The sequence below is a fragment of the Rhinatrema bivittatum genome, chromosome 4, assembly GCF_901001135.1.
Source record: "Rhinatrema bivittatum chromosome 4, aRhiBiv1.1, whole genome shotgun sequence".
Lineage (NCBI taxonomy): Eukaryota > Metazoa > Chordata > Amphibia > Gymnophiona > Rhinatrematidae > Rhinatrema > Rhinatrema bivittatum.
In genome coordinates, this window is record NC_042618.1 from 440,828,029 (window position 1) to 440,842,233 (window position 14,205).

A 14,205-nucleotide genomic window follows, 5' to 3' on the forward strand; every position below is an offset into this window, starting at 1 on the left:
TGTATTTGCATTAGATATTCAGCTGTCATAACAGCTTCATTAATGAGTATTTTCTGAACCAACTCAGGATATTCTACTGGTAGATGATTAGTCTGTTGTGGAATGTTTAAAAAAAAATAAAAAAATCTAAAACATAAATGCAAGAATGATTACAAAAGATAGTCCTTATGCATATAATTATACCTCTTACTTTTTTTGTTGAAAAACTTCCATACGTAGCCAGCAATGAGTGGGATTAAAGATAAGTGGAAGATTGGCAACTTCAGTTCTTTTCAGGCAAGGTTGCTGACACTTTTCTTTAAGCCTTGCATTAAAATGAAGATTGAAGTGTGATATGTATGCTGCATACCCATTCAGTCGCCAACTATGCTGCCATAGTCAAAGGAGTGACATGTTGAGCTTTGCTATTTTGTGGTGTTGTCGTGGGAAGTAGGACTTAATTCAAGGGCTGAGAGGAGGAGGAGAAGTGTAGGCAGGCAGGTTACAATTTTAGTGTAGCTTCTCTTCTGGTATTTATCTGGAAAACCAGGGGTTACACTCTGTCCTGTCACTTAGATCCGTCACAGCCCAATAGTCTCCAAAAATGGGGGAGGATAGACCTCCAGAGCCCAAGGTGCAGGGGTAAACCTATTCTGTGAGTAAGTGTAGCATGGGCAAAGGTAATGCCAAATACCTAGACGAGTGCTGTAACCCTTCATCTGGCAACCATACACAATTACTGTCTGGTTTATCAATTTCTGAACTCAGTTTTTCAATTTCTCTTTATCTATATAGGTTTCCCACAGTATTTGGGGTCCTGAAATTCTCAGCCTCCTGGACATGGAAAAGTGAAAATCCCAGGTGGGTAGGGGTATTTTAACTGGGGGTGGAATCCTTTCCCATAAAATACCTGCAGTCTAAGGGTTATCTAGCACTTCAGATCTTCCACTCTTTCTCTCTCATCCCAGGGAGAAGAGACTGGTGGTGGTCTCCATATGCAAATACTCATACTTTCAATTCTTCTCTCCAGAAGGCAATATCATCTACTCAGGAGAAACACATACAATTCTCTACTTTGTGGGGAAAAGTGTTAAGCACCACACCATTTTTTATGACGCTTATGGCCAGGGAGACAACACTTAGATTTTTGTATAAAGCATAAATTTTTATTGAACATTATAAGTATTCTTGGGAGATGCTGATGCCATGCCTCTGACTACCAGCATCTCCTCATATACAGGAAGTGATCCTTCTTTTATAGATAACATACAATATTGTGGAAGATTCTAGTGTGCGTGACTGCCTTAGAGAATAATTTACATTGGTTGTCATATCAACAGCATGATAAGATCATCCCTAGCTACCCCATAGTATTTCTCCAAGGTGGGGCCCATTTACCATCACTCTTTAGGTAGTCCTTTGTTCTGTTAAAATCATGCTGGTCAGGGTAATTACCACTTCTGTGGCTGTGTTTATAGAAACCCCTGAGAAAGAGTGCCTCTGTAGTGTCCATATAGCCTGAAGGTCCCGCCGTTGGTTTCTGCTTTATTTGACCCTATGATAAGGCCTCACCTTAGCTTGACTGCCTGTTCTGGAAATTCTGCAAGTCATTCTCAATAAGTCATTTAGAATTCATACAGCTAAGGCAGGCTAAGAAAACTGAGGATTCTGGGTCATTTTCTTTTCTCCATGTTGGTTTTCTGTTCAGACCCACTTCTCATTAGCTCCTTTCTCTCTCCCACTTTTGGGCAGAAAGAATTGTGGCAAAAACTTCCTCGCAAACCAAAAGCAAAAATTTCACAAAAATATAAAAATGGAGATCCCCTGTAATGAGTCACCACTGTCCATCCACTGGATGTAAGATGGGATCAGTAGGTCTTCTCTGCTCCTAACTTTCTCAAGGGAGGGACTTTACCTCCATGAGACACGACTAGGAATTCATAAGACAACTCTAAAAATGAATTCCAAAAATCTTTAAATGCAAAACTTTAAAACAAACATACCAGACAAATTGTCAGCTAGAAGTGTAAATGTCTCCTTCCTATTCTATGTATCTAGGAAATTGAAGCTTAGCACCCAGGAATAAGAGAGAACAAAAAAAAATAGTTCCTATTTTGTCAAACTCTAAATCAAAATGCCATACAGATTTCTGAAAATGCCTGCGCTTAACAGTCAAGAGCATACCTGTCTCCTTCCTTTCTACCAAAGTTTTTTACTAGGCTATCTAGTGGAGATGATGATATTGAAAATCTTCTTTCTCACTAACTCCATAGTTCATGGTAGAGTCATAGTAAACATAGATAATTAAAATGCAAAAAAAAAATCCTGTTAAGTTTGCTGGCTCGCAGGCTGCCCCCATAAGCCAGCTCACACGCCTGTCTTTGACTGGGCCCAAAGTCTCATCGCTCCAAGCGGCATGAAGACACTGTCTGTCCATGCAGCCTGAAATGCTGCCAACTGCTGGGATCTTCTCTAGGCGTGCGCATGGCACATGCCGAGATTTAAAAGCCCATGGTGGGAACAGCACTAGCCGGTGCCTTCGGATGACATCACGTGGCAGGGGTATATAAGCCCTAGCTGTGCAAGCCTCCAGTGCCTCAGCATAGAGTGCGAGTTGCTGCTCTTGTCTTCAGCCTTCCCTTCAGCCTCGTCTAGCCTTGTCCCTCTCTTCTGCCTGCCTACCGTCTGATTCTTGGAACCGACCTTAGCCTATGACCTGACCATCCATTCTTGCTGCTTGCCTTGACCATAGCTTGGGACTACCGACCATTCTCACTTGCTGCCAGCCCTGACCACAGCCTGACATTGGAGCCTCTCCAGCATACACCCCAGAGACTATTGCCTAAGATTTGCTGGCCCCCAGAACACAAAGAACCACCCTGAGGAGAAAAGGGGCTGGTAAAAGCTAAACTCCAGCTAAGTTGCTTCACAGTCTGCTCCGCCAGTTGGCAATGAGGACCTACTGGACCTTGCCAGTAGGTTGCATCAATCTTACTACAATACAAGGGTCCACAATCCTAAGTTTTCTGAGGCCATAGACCTGGCAACCCAGGCTTCTCTTCAAGCAATTCCGGGCTTGACACAGCGTCTACAGGAACAGCAGTAGGATTTCAATCAAGTTACCATAGCCCTGGCTAAATTAGCCATCATGGTGGACACTCTGAGGTGGGAACCTGCACCAACACCTTCGATTCCTCTTTCTCGGGTGCCACCTGTCTCTGCCAAACCTTTACCGCATTTACTGCCATCCCCGCGCTTTATGGGGGATCTCAAGGTTTTATAAACTTCGCCATCAACATATCCAACACAGCAGCTGTACCTCATCTCCTTGTATATAATTTAGTCTCTGCTAAACTATCTTTATTTCCTCTGATCCCAGTTCAGCAGTCCTTGTTAATTGTAACTGCTTTCTTCGACACGTTATTTCTGTTTTGATGTATTTATTGCACCCGTTTATTTGTAAACCAGCATGATGTGATTGTTTCATGAATGCCGGTATATAAAAACCTTAAATAAATAAATCAATGCCGGATGTTTTCCTAGCGTGTAGCAGATGAACTCAGGACCAATGGGTATAGTGTACTCCTGATAGCAGTTGGAGACGGATCAGATTTCAATCCGACGTCAGCCCTAGTACATATACCCCTGCAGAAAGTGCAGCTCTTCAGTATTTTCTGTCTCCATAGCAGTTCGGGACTCTATGCACGCTAGCACAGCGTTAGAGCAATTTAGCAAAGAAAACCAAAACAAGAAGAAATCTTACCTCTACAGACGAGCCCTGCTCTCCTGTGGTGACACCCATTGGGTCCCTCCCCCAGTTGAGAATTCCCGAGGTGATTTCCGCGATCCCTCGGAGGTAAGCCTTGGTCCGGCGGCCGACCCTAGGTGGGGACCTAGCCCCCGACATCAGGTGAGGCTGAGAGGCAGCGGGTGCAACTTCGAGCGTGGCGGTGAAGGTATGTTCCCTTTCCCCCCGCAGCCGGAGACTGGAAAGCACCGAGACAAGGTAAGGTAGAAATCTTTTTAAAAGTCTCCGGTCTCTGAAGCTCGAGGAGTTGCACAGGTCACCAGCCGGGACCAGTGCCACCAGATTGATCGGCCCTAGCAGGGCTAGACCCCGGTCAGATCAGAGGGTCCTCCCACAGGAGACCCTTCGAGGTGGTCGCCATATTGTCTGCGTGGTCGCCATCACCATTTTGATCTGTCCGCTGCCCCGATCCGTGCTCACAAAGGCGAGCCGTGTGCATAAATACCTTATGCACACAAGCGACGCGCGCCCAAGTACCGTGCGCACAAGCGACGCGCGCCCAAGTACCGTGCGCACAAGCGACGCGCGCCCAAGAACCGTGCGCACAAGCGACGCGCGCCCAAGTACCGTGCGCACAAGCGACGTGCATAGCCACGTGCTTACTGTGCCGGGCGCATAACTTCGATCTGTGCGCACAACAGCGCAAACATCTCCCTGAGCGCGTACCAATCCTACGCGCACAACTTCGACGCACCGGAGCGCATAATTAAGCCACCTAGGCTCTGTATTTTACACGCACAAGCCATGGCCCCACCGGAAAAGAAGCTCAGGGTCTTTGTTCAGCATGCCACATTACAGCTGCACAGCATGAGGAGGCCACGGCCCTGTGTATACAGTGCGAGGAGGCCCTGGGGGATCCAGCCCCTGGCCCTCCCCAGCCGGTACCGGGTTCCAGCTTCTCGAACAGTACGCCGGACCTAGCATCTCCTAGCGGGACCCTCCCTCAAACGAGACTCCCCAGGGACACAGCGCCTCTTAATTTAGACCCAGCATCTATCTCCTGGGTGGAATTCTTCAAAGGCCTGCATACCTTCGTCCACATGCAACCGGGGCCTCCAATAATACGGCCACAACCTCCGCCAGAGGACCTCAACATCCCGGGACCCTCTATGCCCAGGGAAGTGATTCCACCGCCCAGAAGCCCCACCTTCGGGGACACGGACAACTCAGATGAGGAATCAGAACCCCTGGAGGAAGGGGAACTCCCTCCGGGGACAGAGCCGCACCGAACCATGAGGCGCTTCTTCACCAAGGACGAGCTTCCAGACCTGGTCACACACAGCTTGAAAGAGCTCGCTATCCCGGGCACAAGTGCCTCGGGGGAACCTGAGACGAATCCCCTACTAGAGGGACTCCGTCAGACCTCCCGTCATTTCCCACTATTACAAGCCGTCCAGCAGCTAATTGACCTGGAATGGGATGCCCAGGAGACTACGTTCAAAGGGGGGCGTGCCCTGGCAGCCATGTACCCTCTGGACCCAGCTGCCAAAGATCTCCTGGCATGTCCGAAAGTGGATGCCATGGTCTGTGCGGTTTCGAAGCACAATACTATCCCAGTTGAGGGAGGAGCAGCACTCAAGGATGCTCAAGACAGACGTCTGCAATTCATCCTCAAACAGTTCTTAGACGTCTCCGCTATGTCTCTACAGATCGCGGCCTGCTGTGCTTGGTGACACACGCCTGTTTATCACAGACCAGGAACAACACTCCTGGGGAAGCCCTGGAACCAGCAGTATCATTCCTCCCGGATGCCGCTTCTGGTGCGCACCGCAGCTAGAGGAGTGTCATCAGCCATGGCAACCAGAAGACAACTCTGGCTCTGAAGCTGGTCAGCCGACGCATCTTCCAAAATGAGACTCACAAGGATGCCCTTCAAGGGAACCCTCCTGTTCGGAAGCGAACTAGAGAAACTAGCCAACAAATGGGGCGAATCTCCGCTGTTGCGGCTACCGGAGGACAGGAATAAGAGAAACCAGTGACCCTTTCCGCGGACTTCCAGGGGTAGAGGATCACAGCGCTTCAACCCATACAGAAGCACATATCAAGCGGCTTGCCTCGCAGGCAGTAGCCAGTCCTTTCGGAACAAGCACAACAAAAGGGGAGCCGGCTTGGGCCCTGGCCCCAGCCGCACCCCACAATGAAAATCAGCTGACCTGTCCAAAGGAAGAAGCCATAGGGGGCAGACTTGCCCTATTCTATCAAAGATGGGTCGAACTTCGGACAAGTGGGTCCTAGCCATCATTCGAGAGGGATATTACCTGGATTTCCACCACCTCCCTCCGGACAAGTTTGTGGAATCCCCCTGCCATGAACCTTCCAAGAGGATGGCAGTGGAAGCTACACTGATCAGATTGCTAGCCTTAGAGGCTATAACACCGGTGCCCGCACAACAAATAAATACTGGATATTATTCCATCTATTTTATCGTTCCCAAGAAAGAAGGAACGTTCAGGCCCATCCTGGACCTCAAGTCTGTCAACCGCCACCTGAAGATTTCTCGCTTCCGCATGGAAAACCTATGCTCGGTAATAAGGGCGATACAACCGGGAGAGTTCCTTGCATCCCTGGATCTGTCGGAAGCCTACCTACACATTCTGATCCATCAAGAGCATCAGCGTTTTCTACGCTTCACGATTCTGGACAGTCACTACCAGTTCCGGGCACTACCATTCGGTTTAGCCACAACACCCCGGACGTTCACCAAGATCATGGTGGTAGTGGCAGCAACACTGAGGAAGGAAGGAATCGTACAGCCTTATCTAGACGATGGGCTGATCAGGGCGAAATCCCCAGAGGAAAGTCACCAGGCGACCAACAGAGTCAAAATCCTACTGGAGAGCCTCGGGTGGGTGGTCAACACAAACAAGAGCTGTCTGCAGCCCTCCCAATCTCTAGAATACTTGGGCGTCCAGTTCGATACCAAACAAGACAAGGTCATCCTGACACTGACAAGGAGATCAAAACTGATGACCCAGTTGCGAACCCTGTTGAGCGAGCTTCGTCCCAGGGCATGGGACTACCTCCAAGCTCTTGGCCTCATGGCATCCACACTGGAAATAGTGCCATGGGCAAGAGCTCACATGAGACCCCTACAGTGCTCACTTCTATCACGATGGAATCTGCTGTCCCATAACTACACCATACGTCTTCAGCTCCTGGACAAAGTTCGGACCAAACTATGATGGTGGCTACAAGAAGGCCATCTGAGCCAGGGAGTGAGATTATCCTCACCGACCTGGATCCTGCTCACCACGGTTGCCAGCCTACGAGGATGGGGAGCACACTGCCAGTTGCTAACTGCCCAGGGGCAATGGAACGAAGAAGAGTCGGGGTGGAACATCAATCACCTAGAAGCCCGGGCAGTCAGACTAGCCTGCCTACGGTTCTGTCACAGACTCCATGACACATCAGTCAGAGTAATGTTGGACAACGCCACAACAGTGGTCTACATCAACCGTCAGGGAGGAACTAGAAGCCAACAGGTGTCTCTGGAAATAGACCCCCTAATGTCATGGGCGGAAGCGAACCTTTGAGATCTCGGCCATCCACATCGCCGGGATTACCTCAGCAGAGAAAGTCTAGACCCAGGAGAATGGAGGCTGTTGACCACAGCATTCCAATTGATAGTAAACCATTGGGGAACACCAACCATGGACCTCCTGGCAAACCGGTCCAACGCCCAAGTGCCCAGCTTCTTCAGCCACAGGCAGGAACCTCAGTCCCAGGGAATCGATACGCTGGTACAGACCTGGCCACAGGAAACTCTATTATACGCCTTTCCACCCTGGCCCCTATTGGGTGCAATCATCCACAAGATAGAACACAACAGGGGACCAGTACTTCTAGTGGCCCCGGACTGGCCAAGAAGACTGTGGTACACAGACAAAAGGCTGCTGACAGGGAGCCCTCTCTTGCTGCAGCCACACAGAGACCTGCTCCAACAAGGGCCAATCCTCAACGAGGATCCAGCTCGATTCTCTTACGGCCTAGCAATTGAGAGGACTCGCCTGAGGAAGAGCAGATACTCGGGGGCAGTAATTGAAACCTTGCTCTGAGCATGCAAATTCTCCACATCTCTAACATACATAAGTATTTGGAGAGTATTCGAAGCCTGGTGTGAGGACTGCGACATCGTTCCATGCTCAGTCAAAATTCCTGCGATTTTGGAATTCCTGCAGAACGGACTACAGAAGGGATTCTCTCAACTCCATCAAGGTACAGGTGGCCGCATTGTCATGCTACGGAACCAAGAGTGAGAGCGCTAGCCTAGCCTCTCACCCGGATGTCTCCCGCTTTCTGAAAGGAGTCAAGCAGATCCGACCACCCATAAAGTGGCCGGTGCCTCTTTGGAACCTCAATCTGGTTCTAGATTTCTTAGTAGGAGCCTCCTTCAGACCTCTTCACGGCCTGTCTCTGACTGTTAACATTGAAGCCAGCCTTCCTGGTGGCAGTCTGTTCGGCTCGTCGTATCTCCGAGCTACAAGCACTGTCCTGCCGGGAGCCGTTCCTCAGACTCACCCCAGGAACCATCCAGTTACGCACGGTTCCGTCCTTCCTCCCCAAAGTGGTTTCTCACTTCCATCTCAACCAAAACATCTCGCTACCATCGCCAGGTGAGCATAAGAATTCGGAAGAGTCTCAGTCTGCGCCACCTCAACGTCGGCAGACTCCTAGTCCGATACCTGGAAAGGTCGGAATCCGTACGAAAGACGAACCATCTATTCGTCCTTTACAGCGGGAAGAAGCAAGGGGAAGCGGCCTCGCGAGCAACCATATCCCGCTGTTTCAAAGAAGTCATCAAGGTGGCCTACCTAGAGGCAGGCAAGCCATTGCCTTTATAAGTCAAGGCCCATTCCACTAGAGCCCAGGCAGTGTACTGGGCGGAAACAAAGATGCTGTCACCCGCCAAGATCTGTCGGGCGGCAACATGGTCCTCCACACCTTCTCCAGGTTTTACCGCCTGGATGTTCAGGCTCGAGAGGACACTGCATTTGCAAAGGCAGTACTAAGTGGGCCACAGGCAGCCTCCCACCCGGTTCGGGAGTAGCTTTTATACATCCCATTGGTCCTGAGTCCATCTGCTACATGCTGGGAAATGGAGAAATTACTTACCTGATAATTTCGTTTTCCTTAGTGTAGACAGATGTACTCAGCATCCCACCCACAGCTGCCATTATTCGTGGAATTCTCGAGTGACATCTCCGAGAGCGAGTGATTCACGGGTAAGCCATGCTTTCCTCCAGCTAGGTCACCCATCCTACCGGGTGTCGACGTTTCTTGGTTGAGGGCACTGGCGGTCTCCAGCTATAACCAGTTCAACCAGTTCAAGTTGATCAAGCTATCAAGTTGATCAAGCTATCAAGTTGATCAAGCGATCAAGTTGATCAAGTTATCCAATCATGCATATATCCACAATTGTTTTTCGAGGAGAATACTGAAGAGCTGCACTTCCTGCAGGGGTATATGTACTAGGGCTGACATTAGATTGAAATCTGATCCGTCTCCAACTGCTATCAGGAGTACACTATACCCATTGGTCCTGAGCCCATCTGTCTACACTAAGGAAAATGAAATTATCAGGTAAGTAATTTCTCCAATTTCCAGCTACAGGCTGCAATGTTCCCTGATGACCAAACCAAGATCACTAACAGGTCGATCCAGTAAGGCCGCGGTAGAAACAGTGCGGCAGTGTCAGGCGCACCCTTCCTCCCCGCACCCACAGTTCTCTTCACTAACTCCCCGATACTCTCCTCTAATCGCATGCAAATGCATGCCGCGGCTTTAAAGCGGTAGGGAAGGGTTATGGCCGCGTAACCCATTTTACTGTATAGGCGCTTAATACAGCGCCTATATAGTAACCAGGGTGCAACGGTACCTGTCATTTCAAATGTCATTTCAAATGGCATTTGGAATGACAGGAACCAGGAAGTGTAAAAAAACACGAAAAGTCTTTGTTGCTTCGTCGCTGTGTCTCTCCTCCCGGAGCAGGGCGCGAAAGCAGCCTTGCTCCGGGAGGAGGTGAGGCACAACGGCGAAGACAGACGGGAGAGGAGAAAAAGCAGAGCCGAGCAAAGCGAAAGCGTGCAGCAAGCCGGCGAAATAGACCTGCGAGCAGAGGCAATAGCAGCGGTTCGGTAAGCCTGGCACCCTCCTTGATGTAGTACGTCCCGGATGCCCCCCCCTCCCCAGCGCGCCCGCCACTACCCCTTTCATCAGCTGCATCCACTGCGACCCGGCAGTCCCGTGAGGCCTACAAAAAAAAAAAAAAATCCCCGGCTCCCGTGCCCCCGCACTGGCCCGCCGACTCTACCCCCCCCCCCCCCTCCTCCCGATCGGGCAGGTAGGCGGCGGCGACGAAAACCAAAGCAATTTTTTTTTTTTCAAAAAGCAACATCACACATTGCATAAAATAATTTCTCCAGCCTTAAAGCGACTTACTTTTGGGATCTGTCAAGTAAGTCGCAAAAGTAACTTACTTTTCTGAAGCCATCACGATCGTAGCTCAAGACGAAGATGGCCGCCTGCACAGGGGAAAGCGTGCAATTGGCCGCTGAAGACGTGAGGTCACGTCTTCAGCGGCCAATTGCACGCTTTCCCCGTGCAGGCGGCCATCTTCGTCTTCGTCCGGAGGAGCTAAGATCATGTTCCTGATGGCTTCAGAAAAGTAAGTTACTTTTGCGACTTACTTTTGGGATCTTGACAGATCCCAAAAGTAAGTCGCTTTAAGGCTGGAGAAATTATTTTATGCAATGTGTGATGTCGCTTTTTGAAAAAAAAAAAATTTGCTTTGGTTTTCGTCGCCGCCGCCTATCTGCCCGATCGGGAGGAGGGGGGGGGGGGGGGGGTAGAGTCGGCGGGCCAGTGCGGGGGCGCGGGAGCCGTGGATTTTTTTTTTGTAGGCCTCACGGGACTGCCGGGTTGCAGTTGATGCAGCTGATGAAAGGGGTAGTGGGCGCGCTGGGGGGGGGGGGGGGCATCCGGGACGTACTACATCAAGGAGGGTGCCAGGCTTACCGAACCGCTGCTATTGCCTCTGCTCGCAGGTCTATTTCGCCGGCTTGCTGCACGCTTTTGCTTTGCTCGGCTCTGCTTTTTCTCCTCTCCCGTCTGTCTTCGCCGCTGTGCCTCACCTCCTCCGGGTTGCAGTGGTAGCATGGCACTGTGAGGGGGGCGAAAGGGTATATACCCATGAACGGATTTGAGTGGGAGCGCTCTGTGAAGCGGGACATGCCCGTGAGGGGCATAATGGGTGGATGCAGCTGATGAAAGGGGTAGTGGCGGGTGCGCTGGGGAGGGGGGGGGGGCATCCGGGACGTACTACATCAAGGAAGGTGCCAGGCTTATTGTTTTATTGTGTTTGAGTATCTTAAGCGGTGTCGATGGATTTGTTACACAGTCCTAACTCCTACTAGGGGGAGGCGGTAAACTAACAGGTTAAGGCCGCGGCAAAACAGCGCGTTCCTAAGGAGATAATATCAGCGCCCTTTACAGTATCGGAGGGGAATAGCTAATTCCTTCATTATACAGCTTTTTCGTTCATTTACATGCTGGGTGCGGAAAGGGTTAGGTGTTTATTTTAGGAAGCGCTAAGGACGCGTGAAACTGGAGACTGTATGGCTGGATGGCCTTACTCGTTTGTATTGTGCGCTCCCAGCACGTTACAGACGGGCAATCTTTAACTGCACGTTACTGGATCGACCTGTTAATTCTCTCCCTCCTGGGTGGCACCACATTTGCTTGAGCTGCTCCCCTCTGGGAGAGTGAGGATCCCATACTGTGGAACTTGGCCAGCTTTCTCCAGGAATTCTGCCTTGTATTTGACGAGCCGGGAAGGGACACTGCTTGAGCAATAAATATGTTGCAGACCCGTTAGGGCTCCTGGACACTCCCGGAGTATGCCATAGAGTTTAGTACACTCTCCTCTGAACTGAACTAGAGTGAGGACAGTCTCATAGCCATCTTTTATATCGAGGACTGGCAGGTCGCATTAAGAATGGTTTTGCAGCTCGGGAACTTTGTATCTCACTGGAGAACCTCATCGTCCTGGCAGGGCATATAGACCGTAGACTCCAGGAGAGAACACGATAACGCAAAACTTGATGATCCATCCTCTTAGCACCCCACTTTCAATGACCTCTCACAATCCCCAACTCGACCCTCCGAACCCAGATCTCAGGTGGAGCCCTTGCAACCAAGTAACAGCTGGCTGACCGCCTAAGAAAGATCACGCTATAGACAACTGGGTCTTTGTCTGTACTACGCAGGCTTAGAACATCTGTGGCTAATTGCCCGGAAAAAACCAGGAAACTTCCGTGCCTGAGGTTGATCAGGAAGATAACCCTAGGCTGGATCTCATCTGCTCCCCAACTTCTCGTTCTCAAGGCAAGATCAGACTTGTATCACAAGCATTCTTGGACTCCGGTGCTGGGGAAACTTCATCAATCAGGCCCTGGTGACGCACTACCATAACCCATAGTTCCCCCGCCCCAACCACTTACCATTTCTTTAGTCTGCGGCGACCCCCTCCTGGGGACAATCACTGAGAGCACCGTTCCTCTTACCCTCCAAATGAGCCTACTTCATTCCGAGACTATCACTCTGTCCTACCCGATGCAGTCAATCTGGGATTTCTTTGGCTGCAAAAGCACTGACCCATCATTGATTGGTCATCACTAGAACTGGCCTGCTGGGGGCCATTTGTTCTTTCACTTGTCTTGCCTCTGTTGTTCCTCTGCCTTGCATCACCATTGCAGCTATTCAGACAGGGCTACCACCCCAATATGTGGAATATTTGATGTGTTTTCCAAACAAGCTGAGATTCTGTCTCCTCACTGCTCCTATGACTGCGAGAGCGAACTGCTTCCTGATAAAGACCCTCCGTGAGGCAGGTTGTACCCCTTCTCAGAACCTGAGACAAAGGCTATGAGTACGTATATCCAAGAAAATCTTGCTAGAGGCTTCATCCATCCATCATCCTCTCCGGCTGGAACCGGTTGTTTCTTCATAGCAAGAGGATGGAAAGCTGCGGTAGTACATAGACTAAAAAAGCCTTAATGCTATCATCAAAAGGGATTACTACCCCCTACTGTTGATATGCGAGCTGTTTGATGGACTATAGGGAGCTTGGGTCTTCACTAAATTGGATCTCTGGGATATATACAATCTCATTCGAATCAAACACGGGAATGAATGGAAGACCACCTTTAATACAAGGGATGGACACAATGAATATCTAGTTATGCCCTTTGGTCTGAGCAATGTCCCAGAAGTCTTCCAAAAAATGGTGAACAATATTTTGTGGGATATCCTGTACTCTTCTGTAATGGTATACCTGGATGACATCCTCATTTGTTCCCGGTCTCTGTCTACTCATAGATCCCAAATGAAATAAGTACTCCAGCACTTATGTGAACATCATTTGTATGCCAAACTGGAGAAATGTCTCTTCAAGCAAGAGAGCCTGCCCTTCCTGGGGTATTAAACATGAACCCTGCAAAAACAGAAGGCAAATCTGGAATGGCCCCAGCCGGTCAGCTTGTGGGCACTACAAAGATCTCTCGAATTCGCCAATTATCAGCAATTTATCCATGGATACTCCATCCTTGCCAGTCTACTCACGGCCATACTACGAAAAGTGTGAATACCAGGAACTGGCATCTGGAAGCTAATGAAGCATTTTAGAAGCTTAAACAAGATTTTACCCAAGGACCCTGTCTCCAGCTTCCAGACACCTCCTGTCCTTTTGTGCTGTAGATAGATGCCTCTGCCCTTGGAGTTGGGGCTGTCCTCAGTCAACACAGCACAGAAGGGAAACTTATTCCTTGTTCATTCTTTTTTCTAAAGTTTTCTCTGGCAGAGAAAAACTATACTATCAGAGACTGAGAACTTCTAGCCATTAAATTTGCCCTGAAAGAGTAGTGGCATTTCCTGGAAGGCTCTCAACACAAGATCACATCTGCACATCATAAAAACTTAGAATACCTTCCACAGGCTCAATTCCTTAAATCCTGGCAGGTTCATTGGTCTTTTCTTTTCTTGATTTTACTTTGAGCTCTGCTACCGATCAGCTGAGAAGAACCTCCAAGCAGATGCACTACCTTGATCCTTCCTAAACGAAGACACCACAAAAGCTCCACGACACATCATCGACCTGGCAAAGATTCTTCTGGCCTCTACCACCTCTATTCTGGCAGGAAGACAAGTCATTCCCAAGAGACTCTGGAGAAAAAGTGTTGAAATGGGTGCACGACTTCTGTGTAGCAGGGCACCCAGGAATTTACTGAGCAAATTGATCTGTCAAGTTAGGCAGAATCATTTTTAGTTAGCCACCCCTCTTCTCCTATCACCTTCAATACCCCCAAACGCCAAAAAAACCCCCCAAAACAAAACCCCGAAACATTTACTATTGTCATAAGCAG

The 14,205-nt window shown here is 49.6% G+C and overlaps 1 protein-coding gene across 5 annotated transcripts in view; it reads left to right on the forward strand.

The window, feature by feature from the left end:
* Nucleotides 1–14,205, forward strand: part of CDK17 (cyclin dependent kinase 17) — a 407,414-nt gene that overhangs the window by 149,220 nt on the left and 243,989 nt on the right. For 4 of the 5 annotated variants that reach the window (XM_029601560.1, XM_029601556.1, XM_029601559.1 and 1 more), the window contains one exon: nt 775–840. The exons of the other annotated variant lie outside the window; for it this stretch is intronic. The gene's annotated coding sequence lies outside the window, so the exon portion shown is untranslated. The remainder of the gene's footprint in view (nt 1–774; nt 841–14,205) is intronic. 5 annotated transcript variants of the gene reach the window in all.